The sequence below is a fragment of the Aricia agestis genome, chromosome 9, assembly GCF_905147365.1.
Source record: "Aricia agestis chromosome 9, ilAriAges1.1, whole genome shotgun sequence".
NCBI classification, from domain to species: domain Eukaryota; kingdom Metazoa; phylum Arthropoda; class Insecta; order Lepidoptera; family Lycaenidae; genus Aricia; species Aricia agestis.
In genome coordinates, this window is record NC_056414.1 from 16857772 (window position 1) to 16877423 (window position 19652).

The following is a 19652-nucleotide window of genomic DNA, read 5'->3' on the forward strand; positions in this document are numbered from 1 at the left end:
TTTTCAAAGTATGAAATCCTCAGGGGGCGTTCACAAGAGATAAGTTTTAAGGACTTTTCGACCGTTGTGATATTTGATTATATTTAGGTGCCCCCCACCACTTAATCCCTTGCGTAATTTATGAATGGGCCAATAACAGGCCAATAACAGGTCAATAATAAATAGACCTGTTATTGGTGATACATCGCGCGTAAACAAGTGTAAGATCGGCGCCCTTATTCCCTAAGTACTCCCGCCCTTCGCCGAGATTAGCGCCGAGGTAAACAGGACACAGGGAGCGATAAAGGTTCCGCCAACTTATGTAACATGGCAGATTGTGGCGGGTTTTATTATGGCACTATTAAAACGCTTCGGTTGAAGTGAAGTTAATATTGAATTTTAAGACTAGCATTTTTCCTGTTAAATATTATGGTACGGTTAAACTGTACGGTTGTACTGTATTGTACTTGTTATTAAAGTATCTTATAATACAGGTTCCCTAGTGGTGAAACAGGCCCTTAACCTATCAATATACAAAAAATCTGCTGGTTAGGGTTCCGTTTTAGGGTTCCGTAGTCAACAAGGAACCCTTATAGTTTCGGTCTGTCCGTCCGTCTGTCTGTCCGTCTGTCAGTCCGTTTTTCTGTCCGTTTATCTGTCCGCGGGTTTACTCAGAGACTATAGGACCCACAAAGCTGTAATTTGGCATGAATGTACATATTAATGATGCCGACAAAATGGTAGGTACATGAAATCTTAAAAAGTATATTTTTTATGGTACGTTCCCTAAACATCAAGCGGGGATGAATTTTTTTTGCGTCCATCCCATGGTGTGGATTGTCGTTGGATAGGTTTTCTAAAAATATTATGAGTATTCAAAGATCATTTTCCGATTTAGGGATCCGTTTGTGAAATATTAAGTTTTAAAGTGGAAAAAATCGTTAGAGTCCAGTGTCTGCCCCACGACTGCCCCTTCTGCCAGCTAAACGGTTGCTTCTGGAAATGTGAAAAATTCACGGGAGCAGGAAATATGCTGAATTTAAAAGGGAAACTATCATGGCTAAGAAGACTTTATAAGTTATTGAGTAATAGTCGATCAACTAAAAAAATGTATTCGGCGAAGTATAAAGGAACTTTTCGTTCAAATTCCTTTGAAAGTCTGAGATGATGTTGTTAGTAGTGTAAAACACGTTATAAATGTACATTGACCATACAAACATTTTACAAAACTAGCGGTACTACGGAAACCAATATTGCGCCTGGCCCGACAAGCAATTGGCCGATTTTTTTTAATAGTATCATACTGCACCATCGTAGTTGTTTAATACATTATTTAATAAAATAGTTAATTCTTAAAATTACATTTATAAAGAAGAATAAATAAACTTATTAATTTGAAGGTTACCTACCAGTACAAATAAAGTGCTATAAATGTTGGCTGTTTAGTATAATTTTATAGTATGTATAGTATAAAATATTTATTCCCTCCGGCCTCCTTAGCGACAGTAAAACTTGAATCTCGGCTTGATTATTTTAATATTATTTTCATAAACTCAGCGATGTTATATGACACATAACATGTGAAAAATGAAGATATAAAAATTTCATCACTTACTTTTACGATGGAGTTGAATGACGGAGAAAATAATATTAAATTGTGGAAAATGAAAGAATAGACATTATTTTAAAGCGAGTGTATATTGCGAAGTGAATGCGAGTCGGTGGTAAAAAATACAATTTTAATGAGATGGATGTATTGTTTCGGTTCAGTTTATTTTAAACTAGATGTTGCCATTGCCTTACGCAAATTCTGATGGGAAACATAATTTTTGCTGGAATAACAAACAGTCTTATTCGTTTTCTTCTATATTGTTATTTCATAAAAATTGGAACTCCAAATTCGTTTTTTTAAGCAAAGAAACCATCAAGTTATTCCAGTTACCCGCAACTTCACTGCCATTATTTCTATGAAAACCAATCAGTATCTTTTCATAAGACTCACAATATCTTTATATCCATCAAAATCGTTTCAGCAATTGCGTGTGGTAACGGATACATTATATGTCTGTCTGTCAGAAAAATAAATAGAAAGACAAACAGATTTTCATATAAGTAATAAACTGCATGACTGGTGAGACATGTTCAATACTCGAGGATCACGTCCTAAATGAATTTGGCAATTAAATTAGATGAAAAAAAATAATAAAATAATATTATCAATTGACACTGAGTAAATGCAGCTTAAAGATCAATAATTATTTACCCAACGCATGGACACCGCGCGCGGGAAGGGTAGCGGCGCGGTGTTTCTTTGATAGCCGCCGCGCCGGCCGCATAGTATGCCTGTTTGCCTAGCCGCGCGCGCGTAATTTACTTAGTGTCCACGATTCATTTATTTAACGGGAAATTCGAACAAAAATTAAGAACCTAATTTGATTACATAATTATAATGAGAATCGAGTACAGAGTACTCTCCTTAAGTATTGAATATGACGTCTCACCAGTCATATTATATGTATAATATTAAGATAGATTATATGGGGACATTATAAACCACATTCCAGCAGATTTCCCTAACCCCATACAACAATCTTATTGTATCCAACCGATCCATCTACCCTTTTTTCCACAACGTCGGCCGTACCTTAAAAATAAGATTGAAAGGTTTTATCTTTTTTCCGGCCGCCGCGTGCATCTATCTCGACTTCATTATGTAAGATTAATCGTGATAAGGACTACGGACCATTAACTTCGGTGAAAGGACTCTCATAAACACCCGAACCGATGAAAAAATTGAGTGACCGACGACCCCTATTTGAAACAATTTGTACGGTGATAAATTTTAAATAAGTATTTGGACGTATCTTTTTAAATTTATCGATAAAACAGTGTTTAAGATGACCCCGCTGCTTTTTATTTAATTTTAAATACTTTTTATCTAACTGTTATGACTTATGAAGCTAACCACCGTACTCAGAGACATTAAGTTATGGTTAACCTTCAATTAAATGAAGAGTTTGACAGATAATGTATGGGGTTTATGTCAAAATTTTGAATTAATTACATATTTTAAGTAATTAATGTTCCACTCCGTGTGCGGTAGTAAGGGTGTGTTGCACCAACTTACTATTACTTTAACCCTAACAAAAAGTCAAATGAACTGTCAAATCCCTCGGAAAAGTCCATAATAGACGCCATATTTGACGATAACCTTAACCTTAACTATAGCATTTCTGCCTCTGGTGCAACCCACCGGCACCCTAAGTCAGTGAGCCTTATATTATTCTTAGCCCGGCCGCACATTGTCCGAAATTTCTGATACGAAACATTTGAACGTCGGCTGGACCGCCGAAACTTATCTAACACTAAAAAATATCTAACACCTTAAAACTTATATTATTATTATTAATACCTAAACATACTGCGTCGAATCAAGTTTAAAAAAAATACCTGCTCTAATAGGTACTGCGTGATATTTTAATGGTTGTTTTCCCAATAAAATGATCTTAGTTGTACGATAGACTTGGGAAGTTTTTTTTTGTATTCAAATCAGAAATAAAATTCAGCCGGGCTATAGCCGCTCGCGCCTATCGGCATAAAGTTGCCATAGCACCTACGTGATACAAAATATTTTTCATTTTCAAATTCAAATGTCTTTATTGCCAGAATGTTGTTGATATAAAGGTTTTATTAAATACTTATAGTTTTAACATTCTGCTACAACAATGGCGCGTAATTGAATTAAACTTACTTATATAAAATTAATTAATTAATTAGTCGTTCACTTACAAAAAAATATATACCTATAATTTGCCAATTAAAGAAATATATAAGCTTTATATAAAAATAATAATTATAAATATATTTTAAACTGAAATAACTATAAGTACAATAATAATATAATTAGATTATTTAGAAAATAAGTACTTTTGTTATTATTTATGTCATAAGAGATTTTAATATATACATGTCCATTGTATTATTTTTCTTTAAATATCATATTATTATATTCATTCAGTGTATAATAAATGCTTTCATACAAAGCAATTATTTTGTTTTTTATTCAAATCTACAACTTTTTTGCTAGCCCTACGGACATAAGCCCAAAAGTCATAAAAAATAATTACTTGGGACCAATCGCCAGATGAAAAAATGTTAAAAATTCATATCTGGTGATTGGGCCCTCTGGGCCCAAAAACATTGGTTGGGACGAAACACCAGAGTACTCGATCGGATGGCAGTTCATATGTTTCTAATCTGAAATTTCGGACAATTTGCGGCCGGCCTTATTCGGCAATGTAACTCTTTGACTTACGACCGCATCATTGTATGATTATTTACCTTTAATTTATAATATTGACACACTTATTTTTAATTTCTGACATTTTCTACCGAAAAAAGTTAAGATAACCTTAAATAGCTCCGAGACTAGAAAACTGCATAAAGAATAATGTTTTTTTGGATCATAAAGTTAATATACTCGTACCTAGCGGAATAGAGAAACAAAGGTCTGAGCAAGAGAGATGGCACTATCAGTTATAACACTGCGTGGTAAAAAGGGACGTGTGATACATGACAGCAGCACTCTTTTTTTTGAAGTCCAGTCGGCACGTGCCACACGTTGACAATTTAATCTCATAGAATAATCATGCTTGTGTAAGTGTATACGTACACATATTTTTCACACAAATGAAATCCAATTTTGGTTTCGTTTGACAGCTCGAGATTGTTGCTCTATTCTGCTAGGTATATTAACTTTATGGTTTCGATTCGCTTAGTATCGTCACTTTACGGCCAAGGCGAGTTGAAATCAGAAAGTGTTAATTCAGTTTGACGGCGCGCCGCGCTGAAACCACTTCCCTGAACGAGCACTTTACTGCTAGATTGTGATTTGTACTGAAATTGAGATGATGCTGTGATGCAAACTGTAAATGAAGTAATAAAATTCAAAGCCATTTAGTATGAAATTTTTAACTTGGTTCAGACTATAGCTATTATCTAGGCGAAGCTGAATAGCTACATATACTTTTAAGGGTTCCGTACCCAAGGGGTAAAAACGGGACCCTATTACTAAGACTTCGTTGTCTGTCCGTCTGTCTGTCCATATGTCTGTCTCCAGGCTATATCTCAAGAACCACTATAGCTAGAGTTCTGAAAATTTCACAGATTGTGTACATTATATGTTGCCGCTATGACAACAAATACCGGAAACAAAATAAAATTAATATTTATCTCCCATACAACAAACGTGAATTTTTGGCCTTTTTTGCTCGATATCAAAAATGACAAGAGGCAGGCAGTTGAAACTTTCACGGAATCTTCAGTTTTATCTTTACTTTAATAATTAATAATAAAATTAAAATAAAATTAAAATTTAAGGGAGGCTCCCATACAAAAACACAACTTTTGGTATAGTTTTTCTATAATGGTACGGAACCGTCCGTGCGCGAATCCGACTTGCACTAGGCCGATTTTTGTAAATCTAAAGTTTTTAGGTTATTTTTACTGTCTAGCGTGAAAACATTGCAGTTATATTTATTTTTATCCTATTCGCAATTTTTTATATTTTTCATTCACATATCCATCAAAATGGAATGCATGAAAGCTTTGCTATCGAGGTGTGAATTGAACAAAATGAATGGTTGTTGACGCGGTGGCGGTGGCTTGTAGCTAATCTCTCCGGCCCGCCAGTTCGCACGCACACTACATAATATTTCATTTTGTATACCAATATTTTTAAAGTAAAAATTTCTTTGATGGTGCACTTTTAAGGGTTCTGTAGGCAAATGGCAAAAAACGGAATCCTTATAGATTCGTCATGTCTGTCTGTCTGTCCGTATGTCACAGGCTCACAGCCACTTTTCTCCGAAACTATAAGAGCTATACTATTGAAACTTGGCTAGTAGATGTAGTCTGTGAACCGCATTAAGATTTTGATACAAAAATGGAAAAAATATTAAAAATTTTAGGGGTCCCCATAGGTACAACTGAAACAAAAATAAAATCATCTAACCTATGCGTATCGAGTATCTATGGATAGGTCTTTAAAAATAATATCGAGGTTCCTAATATCATTTTTTTCTGAACTGAATAGTTTGCTAGAGAGACTCTTCCAAAGTGGTGAAATGTGTGTGCCCCCCCCCCCCCCCCCCTCTAACTTCTAAAGTAGAGGCATGATGATTCTAAAAAAATATATGATGTACATTACTTTAAAAAATACCAACGAAAATTGGTTTCAACGAGATCTAGCGAGTAGTTTTTTTTATACGTCATAAATAAATAAACGTTTATTCGACGGCAATTTAAACATTACACAAACTACCCACATTTAAAATAAAAGGAAAACTACGACTCAATAAAAACAATCAAGATTTTTTTTAGAACAATAATACAGAATACAGACAAATACTATGAAGGTAACTGGGTAAGACAAAAAGCACAAAAGAACAACAAATTCACAAAATAAAATAAAATAAAAAACAAAAAAGAAAGAAAAAACAAAAAGACAATAATGCTAAATAAACAAGGCGCATTTACGAACAACGAAAGGACGTTGTTCGTAGAGTCCACATCCTGAGGATGCTCCGGTGTTGGGGCGAAACGCGCGTCGAGGTTTTCAACCTGCATGGTGGTGAGGGGCCTTGCATGGATTTGCCAACATTATTGCTTGTGTGGTGGTGGTGTTTGCAAGTTCTTGCATGCGAGTGTACGCATAGGCAGTGTGGGAGGAGGGAGGTGCTGTACGCATGCCTATGCGTACACTCACTCATTTACTTAAAGGTGGAAGTTGTTTTCGCGGAATATTGCTAAAAATAATAACAAACTAAATTTAAACTATGGATTTCCGCAAAGTAACGCCTGATTCCATTAACTATATAAACATAAATCAAAAACCTTTTGATTTCATAGAAATAAACCTTATTGCTGATGTGGAACCCTTCATGGGCGAGTCCAACCCGCACCAACTGGCCAACAGTTTTTTGGGATATGATTATCGCCGACGCGAGGATGCGATGAGGTTGCGTTACCGCATCATCATATTATTGTGGCAGAATGAATGCGACAGAATAATATCCATACTGATATTATAAAAGGAAAGTGCGTCTGTTCGTCTGTTTTGATTAAATATTGATAAACGGATACTTTGAGAACCGGTAAAGGATACAGGATACTTTTATTGCAAAAAAAATATTATACAGTTTCAGCGTGAAGAACTTTGGCGCGACGGAATCGCGAACGTCATCAAGTTGAAAATCCATATCCATACTAATATTATAAATGCGAAAGTCTGTCTGTCTGTTACCTCTTCACGCTCAAACCGCTGAACCGATTTTGCTGAAATTTGGCATGGAGATACTTTGAGTCCCGGTAAAGTGCATAGGATACTTTTTATCCCGGAAAAATGTACGGTTCCCGCGCGATAAGTTCATTTTGGCGCAACGGAGTTGCGGGTGTGATCTAGTAATGTCAATAATGTTTTCAACTGCACTTCCAATGCGGGGAAACTATCTCCTAGTTAAACTATTAACCACTGGGCCCCGGGGGGTTACAATCACTCTGTAAAATTAATAATTATAATAACTCCCGCACCAGTTTCCGTGACGGTGGCCAGTTTCATTGAAACGTGAAATTATGACGTGGGAGAGCCATGCTTCGGCACGAATGGGCCGGCTCGACCGGAGAGATACCACGTCCTCACAGAAAACCGGCGTGAAACAGCGCTTCCGCTGTGTTTCGCCGAGTAAGTGAGTTTACCGGAGGCCCAATCCCGTACCCTTTTCCTTTCCCTACCCTCCTCTATTTCCTTCCGTACCCTCCCCTATTCCCTTCCCTACCCTCCCCTATTACCCCTTAGAAGGCCGGCAACGCACCTGCAGCTCTTCTGATGCTGCGAGTGTCCATGGGCGACGGAAGTTGCTTTCCATCAGGTGACCCGTTTGCTCGTTTGCCCCCTTATTTCATTAAAAAAAAAACCAAGCCAGAGACGCAGGAGTAATTTTAGTGCCCAAGTGTGTGTGCAGTACACTAGAGCACTCTCTCTTCCTTTAATGCTCTCATAACCCAGTGGGAGGGACGATCGACGCGGCTGGCGAAAGATCAGGCGCAGGACCGACTTTTTACATGCCCATCTGACGCATGGATTAATTATCTTACTTGGAAGATAATCAGGCGATCAGCCTGCATTGTCCTAGCCTGACACGGAATCGAACACAGGACCTCCGAGTCAAGAGTCACGCTCTAAGCCAGGGGTCACCAATTACCTTCGCTCGGGGTCCGTTTTAAGAAATAAAGTGACCTTCGCGGTCCACACATTAAAAAAACATTTTTTTAAAGAAATGTTATTACGGAAATTAATAAGGTATTTATTTGTGTCAATGAAAAAAGTTACAATTTTTGTTGCTATATATTCATAAGTATGTCGGGACCAAAATTATTTTTTTACGAAGTTCATCTTCGAACATGCTTGGTCCGCTCACGATAGGTCGACGGTCCGGATGCGGACCGCGGTCTGCCATTTATTGACCCCTGCTCTAATCCATGAACCACACGGAGGCGTTCTGCATAAAGTTGTAATATTAAACGCAACTGTTATATACTTAATGAAGAATTATGGGCTCGACATAGTTGTAGTGTGAAGGACCGATAAGGATATTTGAACATAATATAACCGCGCCTAATCCCTGGCAATCCAACTGCTCACTCTAAGCACACACTTGGTAATGTACACATCACAGTTCTTGGGACTGATTTCTGGCGATTTACAGAATTATGTCATAAATTATTATACAAATACAAATATTTACTGGCCAAAAATTTTTAACATAATATAATGCGATAATGGATCCCCACACTAGGCGATGCCTGTCCTGTGGGGACGAAACGAAGTTACAAGAATTAGGTACATAATTTTTTTTTTTTTTATAATAATTACTAATATAATTACACAAAATTAAAAGTTATTTTATTGATGTTATTAGTGTGAGTGTGTGTATGTGCGAGTGCGTGTGCGTGTGTGTTGTGTGTGTGTATGTGTGTGCGTGTTGTGTGTGTGTATGTGTGTGCGTTGGTATGTGTGCGCGCGCGCGCGTGTGTGTGTGTGTTTATGTGTGTATGACTTTATTCGGTAATTTTGATCATATTTTCAGCTTCCTCGTAAGAAATTCCAAGAAGAGTTTCAGAAAGAACAGTCTTAGTTTTCATAAAAGATAACTGATCAATTTGGCATAATTTAATAAGGTTATTGTATATGTAAGGCAGCAGAAACAAGCCAAATTTTTGAGCGAACGAAGTTTTGACGGCGACTGCGGGAACTCTAAAAGACTGTTGTTTCAGTAGTGTTATGTAATGGGAGGAGCTAAGGATATGCTTGTGCATAGCCACTCCTGCTCTTAGTATGTAGAGTTTCCTAACGCTTAATACACGAAATTCTTACATACAGAGCAGAGGTGGGATATCTTCTCCACTATTATGTTATCTAGCTTTTAAAATTTGTAAGAAAATTAACGAATTATTTAATTATTCAATCAGTGTTCTTTTTAATGAAATAAGGGGCAAACGAGCAAACGGGTCACCTGATGGAAAGCAACTTCCGTCGCCCATGGACACTCGCAGCATCAGAAGAGCTGCAGGTGCGTTGCCTTTTAAGCATAGCTCTCCCACGTTAAGGGTAAATTCGGACACAGTGTAATACCGGATAATTCAAGTTAACGCAAAATTAAATATTTTCTTCGCCTGATACTACAGTTTGCGGTTGCAGTGCAGTATGGCGTATATGCCCGTAGCGCCAGGCAAAAAAAAACACTGACTAATTTAGTGATAAGTTTAACATGCTTCGGCACGAATGGGCCGGCTCGACCGGAGAAATACCACGTTCTGACAGAAAAACGGCGTGAAACAGCGCTTGCGCTGTGTTTCGCCGAGTGAGTGAGTTTACCGGAGGCCCAATCCCCTACCCTATTCCCTTCCCTACCCTCCCCTATTCCCTTTCCTTCCCTACCCTCCCCTATTCCCTTTCCTTCCCTACCCTCCCCTATTACCCTATTCCCTCTTAAAAGGCCGGCCACGCACCTGCAGCTCTTCTGATGCTGCGAGTGTCCATGGGCGACGGAAGTTGCTTTCCATCAGGTGACCCGTTTGCTCGTTTGCCCCTTATTTCATAAAAAAAATATATATAATCTGAACTTACCCTGCGTCCAAACTTACCTTGATTAAGTAATTATATTCATTGTTTAGCAATCTATAATCTTACTACTACTACACCGTTTTCGGTGACGGTAGCCTGTTTCTTAGAAAACTTCCCAGCTACACGACTGGCGAGAATTCAGGCACCGGACCAACATTTTACATGCTCATCTGACGCATGGATGTTACTCATCAGACGATCAGGTGATCAACCTGCATTGTCCTAAACAAAGTACAAGTATAACATGTTTACAATGCGGGAATCGAGGCCACGACCTTCGAGTCTAAACTATTGGAACAAGCGAGATCACTAATACTTAGGAGTATGGGTCACTTTGCAACGTGATGACACGATGCCGTGCATTTTTCAAATGTGAACTGACCGTTAATCTTAGTGTAGTCTCACAAAAGTTAAATCTTAGAGTTATATCTGCAATTGTATCCAACTCTAACATTAATAACAATAATAATATCTATGGACGCTTCACACCACGCGCACGTCAGTCTGGCCCCGTGCTAAGTACCTGAAGGACTTGTGTTACGGGTGCCAGACAACGGAAATATATTTAATACTTTTATACTATACATATATTTAAGATTTTTACTATATTATAATACACATATTTAATACACATCCATGACCCAGGAACTTTGAAAACTTTTTCGAACCCGTGACCCCCGGCTTGAGCTACCAACAGCCCACCAACTGCGCCACAGAGGTCGTCAGTCGTTATTATTTAACTTCTTATTAAGTTTTAATAACGATGTAACTTGCAATTAATTAACAAAATCTTTCGTTCGTTTTAAAGTCTCAAAAGTTTCAATTAATTCAATTTGCTTTATTGAGTTTAATTCCAATTTTATATTACTAAGAACCGAATTAAGAAAGTTGTGTTGTGTAGGGTAAAGCTTATGTTTTGTTCTGTTTTAGAAAATTTGCCACGGGCGCTAGTTAAAATTCTAATTACCTACAGAAACGAAACAAAATGAGACGTGACTTGACGTGCGATTTGGACTCGCGCACGAAGGGTTCCGTACCGCATAACAGAGCAAAAATAGGCAAAAAATTATGGTATTTGTATGGAATCCATAAATATATTTTATTCTATTTTTTTATTAATAACATACACATAATATAAAGAGGATTTTACGATAATTTAAAGTGCCAACCTGTTGCTACTATTATCGAAAAAGGCCAAAAAAAAAATGTCTGTTGTTGTTGTTGGATTATATTTTAAAATAAAATATTAATTTTATTTTGTTTTTAGTATTTGTTGTTACAGCGGCAACAGAAATACGCAATCTGTGAAAATTTCAGAAATCCAGCTGTAGCGGTTGATGAACAGACAACGAAGTCTTAGTAATAGGGTCCCGTTTTTAATTATAAAGATCTAAAAATTATAAAGATGATAGTCGAAATGTCAATGCATGGATGGACCATAAAGTTAATATACCTAGCGAAATAGAGAAACAAAGGCCTGAGCAAGAGAGATGTCAGTATTAGTAATACTGCGTGGTAAAAAGAGACGTGTGATACATGACAGCAGCACTCTATTTTTGACGTCCAGTCGGCACGTGCCGCACGTTGACAATTTAATCTCATAGAAATCATGTTCAATCATGCTTGTGTCAGTGTATATACGTACACATATTTTTACACACAGATGAAACCAATTTCGGTTACGTTTGACAGCTCGAAATTGTTGCTCTATTCCGCCAGGTATATTAACTTTATGGGATGGACTTACCGTCCAACACCATTGCACGGCCTAAAAGCCTGATTGCACCTACCGAGTAGAGTGACGAGACAGCACTCGGTATGTATAAGGACAAATACTTAGCCGAGGGCATTATCTCGCACTTTTCCCTGTAGGTGTAATCAGGCTTTATACATGTCTTAACGGGCTACGTAACATAATATTATGCGAACATTTAAACCTACGCTTTTGATGCCTAAAATTCATTAGCTCTAAACTAATTCTAGAATAAGTTTCGTAACTAATGTATTTTAGGTAAAGGTTTTCATCGTGGGACCATTTATTCGGCCCCAAATCCGCTACTTAGTACGACGTAATTAATCTTTCATTGTCCTTCGTCAACGGGCTTTGTTTGTGTCGTATTTGAAAAGCCGTTCAGGTATCTAAGACTCGGGAGAAACTGGTCCTGGATTGCTTAACCAAATAGTAATTATAAACTAACTCTTGCTCGTGGCTTCGCTTCGAATAGTATCTCTGGCAAATTTTCGACCCCAGTTGAACTCCCTTAGGGGTGGAATCACACACATAGATCAAGATAGATACCGCATGTGTATGTACTTCGCGTGCCATATCGCGTTCCCAAATGACGAGCAATGCTCGTCTTTCGAAAGTCTGTTCCTTAGTATGCTATCGGAATCAGGCGTCAATCGGAATTTCAAAAATGCCTGAATGCCTATGAGTTATATGCAACTTCCCTCTAATAATTACTAACAGTTAATAAATCTAAAACCCATCCCTCTAATAGTTTTACGTTACAATCCAGCTTAGATAACAATGTAAACAACAGCTTTGTATTGTTATGATTGTACTGTGTATTGTGCTTTTTCAATAAAAATAAATAAATAAATAATTAATAACGTCATAGAAATTAGACTCTTTTGTTCAACTTCTAGAAATACCGTAAATTTTGCAATTTTCTGAGAATAAATTCTCGCCATGTTAAAAGGAATAGGGTAGAGCGAGGTAAGTTGGCCCCGGTGACCGATTAAGTTGAGATCAAGTGGTTTCCGACCGATCGCACCGGACGGCCGCGTAATCCCAGAGCGAATGATTTAGTATTTAGTTGCTATTCGCCTACGCACTGGAAAATTTTATAAGTATAGCACCAGCACAATATCATATAGTAAGTATTAGCCCGGGCGCGCACTAGCGGCCAGGCCGTGGCGGCCATCGAGATAGATACCTTCGTATGAAACCGCCATAGACGACGCGCACCTGGCCGCAACGCGACCAGCGGCCACACCATACTTTCGATGGCCGCCGCGGCCTGGCCGCTAGTGCGCGCCCGGGCTTAAACAAGTGAAATTCGCCCAAAATTAGGACGACGCGCGTGCGACGAGATGCTGCATTGCTTTATAATCATACACGAGATCAGACTGAGGACTGCCGGACTAAGGTCGACTTCACCGGACTTTTGATGAATGACCGGACTATGATCAATTCGATGGGCCCGATGGAGTCAGACGGCCTCCCTACATAATATTTCGATTTCAGGAAACTCCTAAATTGGACTACACATGTCTTCCTGCTTCGCTCCGATTCTTCGTGCTTCCGGGGCACGTCTCTGAAACCACGTATAAGTATGTTCGTGCATCCGCCCGTCCGTCCATCCGTTGTGCATAATAAAGATTGTCCACTATATTATTATACTCGTATTGTGTTACAGCTGAAATATAGCTTAGGAAGATATTACACTTATCGGAGATCTAAAATGTTTAGTCTGTTAAGCTGTAGCAATTTTTACTTTATTACTTGGTATTAGGGTTCAAAATTCGCTTTACAAGATATCTAGTTCAACTTAAGATTGGTCATTTTAGGTAATAGATGTACAGATAACAATGTTATTTACATAATCAATGACTGTAAATTCTAAACTTAATTATTTTAAACGTTCCGCACTAAAGGTCTTACTAATAATGTCCCTTACATTATTAGTAAGACCTTTTTGTCCGTGTGTCCGTCTGTTTGCCACCAAACAAAAAAAAAGTATCTTCATCATGACAGATGCAAGTAGAAATCACATTTTTAAGAATTGAAAGGGGTAAGTAATATATTAACCGTTTCCGTGCGGATGTCACCGATAGGCATCATGGGTAGCTTTTCTGTATGTCGGGTGACTCCCGAGAGGAGAAAAATGTTTACCTGTAAAACTATGATGAAATTTCATTTTTCAGAGGTTTCCCCTCAATGAAAGTGGCTTTATTTGTCACGTATTTTACGTGTACAGTGTTAGTTTTAGGATATTGCATAAAAACTTACACTTCAGGAGTCCTAAACATTTTATAAATATATAACGCCAACACCAGCAAAATCTCACATCAACATCAAAAATTGTGGGTGCTCCGCTTTCACTCCACTGTCGAGTAAAAGAGTTTTCAATGCGAAATACCCTGCCAAAATGAACCTTTATTCAAATGGATGTATTTGGATAATCCACGAATAATAAAAACTAAGGAAACGTAATCCTATACTTCAACCGTTTTGAATTTGGTTCCTTTTCGCACACTAAAATATGACAATAGCTATGAAACACTAACGCTTAAATTTACGAAAAAAAGCCGTTTACAATAATTATTGTCACTTGTATAATTACACAAAATTATGCATGTATTCGGGTCTCTTTTTGCATAAAGTATGCTTGTATTCTGGTTTTTTTTTTGTAGCTGTAGCGGAACAATTTTTTGACGCAATTACTCTTTCTTAGTTTTTATTATTCGTAGAATACATCATTTCCTTTTTTGATTTGATTTGTTGAATTCAGATATTTCATTCAAAAACTACCACTTAAACAACGTTTATTTGTTTATAAAATGCTATAAAAAGTAGATACATTTTTTGGCGTTATACATGACTAGCATGTAATATCCCGTTCTACAATAAAACGAAAATAAATTGATCAATATAGCCAAAGGTTTACAACACCTGATAAAAATAAATTACTTACCTTCTTTTTGTACACGTAAATAATCACTTTTAAATACTTGAAATGAACTATAATTCCGTTCACGTTCGCTTTTGGGTCGCTACTAAAAGAAAAACTATTGGAAACAGACGAAACAGCGATAAATTAAAATCCCTGGCGGGTGGCGCCTGAGAGGAGATATCAAAGTTCCTGGTGGTAGGTGCCTCAGAGGATAAATTGCCAAAAATGACACCGCACTGAATCGGTTAACTCGATGTAAGACGCAACTTTCATTCATCGAAAATTTTGGAACGGAGTTCCTTATCGCGCGTTTGGCGTAAAGGAAAGGGGGCTAGACAGAACGATATAATATTTGACCTTCATTTAACCTCGACACTTTTTTATTAGTACGGTTAGGTTAGGTTACGTTAGGGCGTGGTTAGTATTCCTGGGCGTCAATAGAATATGACGTTTTTTTATATTTGTCGTAGATAATTTGTTTTATTTAGTCTTTAGATTTAATTTAAGAACCAGAAGGAATTTTTAATTAATTTTAGCGGATGTTAATTCTTATTTGATTTGACTTCCGGGTGTTAATTAAATTAATTTTAATATTCACCGGAAGGAAGTTTAAGCGAGCACCGTGACGTCACATCTTGTGGTGGTGGCGGCATGTGGACAGAGTCGGAGTGGGAGTGGTGAGACTTCTCATTTGGTTGAGCAGAATTATAGTAACCGTCGAGAAGTGAACACTACTTTGCTCCGAAACTGTCGGTTCGCATAGTTTAATTAAATTATAGTGATTTGTGCACTAAATAATAAATCAGTGTTAAAACAAGTGTTGGAGTTTGTTATTTTCAAAATGAATCCTGATTTTCCTGCTGTCGACCACGACGAGAATACGGATCCGCCATCTCTGACTCCGTCATATTTTTTTTGGGAATCATAGTATAGTATTACAGGTTTTTTGAACAAAAGAAATAACTTCGTTACATTCGGGTGTCCCTTGACACTTCTCAAGTCTTTTATATTTATTGCATGATAATGGTTAATTTTACCAGGGTAAAAACAATCCCATATAATTTTCCCGGGCATCAAAGTACCTTCACACCTTCATCTAAATCGGTTCAGCGGTATAGGCGTCATGACGAAACACAATATACACACTCTGGTTTGTATGCGAATTTAGTGGACTGTATTAGGTTTAAAATTTATAAACTATGAATCGTTACCACACCACAAGTTAATATCTGCTGCTGCATGAATACACCAATATAACAAATTAGAGATCTTACCTTGGATGGGAACAGCGGATTTTCAGCGTCACATGTATAGGGGGGCCCCCTTTTTAGCGGTTATAGAAAATTCGCTGCTTTTAGCGTAGCGCGGTGCGGTGCGCGGAGCGCGGCTCAAGCGGAACAGAAAAAACTTCACTCTTTCAGTCCTGCGGCCACGATTTGCGACGAACTTCACTATTGGCGCAAGTGGCGCCAAACTCGCGTAGCGGATATCGAGGGAAAGAGAGGATTATACATAGGACAGGATCGATAAGACCTCGTCCAATGTCATAACAGTGCACAAACACAACAACAGATGGCGTTATAAATTATATGCGGCAACAATTCATAGAAATATAACAAACGGCGCCTTCACACTCAGATTCACTATGTAAGTACGTTCTCGTAACAATATCGAATCATAATATCTAAGCTATCCCCTATTAAATTGTGCTATTTAACTAATTTACAGTCAGTAATAAAATTCTCTGCATATTTTACTATCAAAGCTAACCTTAAATAGAATCTCTCAGGGCTATCTAAATACTTTAAATATTTAGATAGCCCTGAGAGATTCTATTTCTATTTATTCTATCGGTGAAATATGAGAGTGGAAACGCAAACTTTGACTAGCAGCGATCGCGGTTAGCTAAATTAAGTATAATTATTAGCAATACTTGTCTTGCTCTTACACTGTTCAAACTAGTCTAATATTATATGAAATTCTCGTGCCACACTAATTAATATATTTGCATTTTATATTTGCATGTTCCACATACAGAATAAAACGCTATAAGGAAAGAAAGGATCAAAATGTTTTATTTTTATTACCCCGGTATTCATCTTCATCATCATCATCATATCAGCCTATAGTCAGAGTAGACAGAATGATAGAGTATGCCGACTTAGAACTGATGTTGAAATTTTTAAATTTGACGTATTGTGACGAAAATCGTCGCTAGGGTTGATAACTTGTTACATACCAATTTAAAACTATGACATATTCGATAGACGTGTTCCTCTTTGGTCGTATTGTTGTTTGTGTTTTGGCACATGCGATTAAAATTGTCAGAATCCAATTTTGAAAACTTTATTTTTAATATTTAAAAATAAATTATATTAGCCAGCGCGAGGCACATTCCGTTCATAATCCTAGTGAAACCCGACGAATTTGACAGATATTGAAACCTGTCCGTCTCTTTGCAGTCGAACTACTGGTCGTTATGTCTATTGTGCTATAGTCGTCCACTCCTGGACATAGGCCTCTCTCAATGAACGCCAAGATGAACGATCTCCCGGTATTACTAGAGTCAATTTATTTTCTCACTTTTTTCCAATTCAGGTAGACCTATAATTAATATTGTTACGGTACATGGTATACGGACACGTGGTGCGCAAGTACATACTCGAACCTTCTAAAAAGGTCCAATGTTTGTTTACGTGCTTACCCTTTATTTGTTAGCGTGTTTGAATTTAGACCTTATAACTGAGTCCATAAGGTCTAAATTAAATTCAACTTACTGCACTTATCGCCAGGACGGCAGTTTTATTGTGGCACATTCCCGAGCCTCCTAGAAATTTCCCACGGTTGTTTACTTGTTTACGTGAATCGGGAAATTTCTGGAATTCGTCTCGCCATATAAAAAGAGCCGCAGGCAGGCCCGGCAAGTCAGTTTAATCTAAGCGATCTTCGAGGCGACATCAAGTGATCAATAGTGAGTGAACCAGTGAAACCTGCGACTTGGCTACGACCTAGGACAGTGATAGTGCTTAGTGATTGGACCTAGTGATTTGTGTTTGGACTTAGTGCTAAGTGTTGTGACCTAGTGTTTAGTGCAGTGTTAATAAAGTCTTCAAGAGAGTCACCAGGTCTTTCTCTCCAAATCTTCGAACCCTAGCACGTAACAATATTATATTATTTTGTATACAAAATAATATTATGTCTTTGGTAATTTGATGACGCCCACAACTCCGTTACGCCAAAATTCATTAATCGCGGAGGAACCGTACATTTTTAGAACTAAAAATTATCTTATGTACTTTCCTGGGACTCACTTTATCTCTATACAAAATTTCAGCGAAATGTGTTCAGCGGTTTTGAGCGTGAAGATGTAACAGACAGACAAACTTTCGCATTTATAATAATATTATTAGTATTCATTGTGGCAGAAGTGACACTTCGGTCGTCCTTCAAATCCAGAATCGCTACACTCATAGTTCACACGTTCCCATCATTTCTAAAATAACTGACTCACCAATCACCAGTCATCGCGCTTAAAGAAATTGAACTTTAACAACCTACGCAACAAAAATTTTTTTATAAATCAAAACTAGCTTTGTATACGCACTTCGCAGTCGTTTTTCTTCCGCGTTTCTGCGGCTATGGAGAATAATAAAGCAATATTGATACAGTGATGTATGGGGTGCGTCCCGAGTGATATATCGCCCCGTCCCGCGAGCTTACATCATCTCGGACTTAGAACGCACTTATCGGTTTCCTTGAGATTTTTATGCTGTACTAATCCATACTAATAGAATATAATGTATCGAATAACTTTACGCAATGAAAATTTTGCGATTAAAAAGTCAAGGTTAGGTTAGAAAATAGGTTAGACCGTCTTTCACCGCCGCCGTCCACCAAAAACGAAATTATTTTGGGCCGACAAAATGTCACTTAAGAGGGCGACTAACCCAAAAAATGAAATATCGTCCTTCTCTCTTCACACTCACGCCCGTCTTTCATATGCCAGGTGAAAAAGGACGACGCGGATTCATCGCCAAATTAGTTTTTTCTCAATAACTCGATAAATATACAATATTTTAAAAATCCGCTAGGTCGGTTTCTCAATGATAGAATTTTATACATTTGTTAAAATAATAACTTAGTTCAATGCACGGTGATCGCAATAAATGAAAAATTCATGAAAATTAGATGCATCTTTGTGATTTTTTCTATCGAGAAGATTTTAAGATATCGTGTTTTTACTCAGATCGAATTCTTGGAAATATAATTTTAGAAAATGAAACAATTCGAGGCGGATTTCAAGTATAAAAATGAATTATAAAATCGTAAATTTTGGGTTAGTCGCCCCCAGGCTAGGTATAGGTTTCACTTTCTACCGACATTAGTGAGCGACCCATGCCGCCGCTGCGAAATGTAGCAAAATGAAGAATTTGCCATAGTGACATTTTTAATGGGACCAAAAAAATCTCGTTCCTGGCGGCGGTGGACAGACGACCTAAGCGGGGAGTGGAGCACCTTGGGCCCCAAGGTAAAACCCTAAGACTTAGGGTTAAGCCAAACGAGCGTAATTTGTGAGTCATTTGTAATCATGCTAAAAAATTAGGTTAATACACAGTATAAGAACGTGCTACAACGAACAATATCTGCAAAATTTACTAGTGTTCTTATCTCCGCCAAGCGGAAACGGCGAAAGTCAGGTGCTACACCAAGCCTTATTTCTTGTAAAATGACAATATCTGCAATATCTCCGCAGATATTGTCACTATAACGACAAGACAACCGTTTAATTAACTTTCGTGAGACGCGGTGCC

General features: G+C 37.6%; 1 long non-coding RNA gene across 1 annotated transcript; it reads left to right on the forward strand.

Moving 5' to 3' along the window:
* The first annotated feature begins 9721 nt into the window (after positions 1–9721).
* On the forward strand, positions 9722–19467 carry LOC121730168. Its single transcript, XR_006036074.1, has 3 exons — positions 9722–9792; positions 11430–11434; positions 19457–19467. It is a non-coding gene; the product is annotated as an uncharacterized LOC121730168 (long non-coding RNA).
* The last annotated feature ends 185 nt before the right edge of the window (positions 19468–19652 follow it).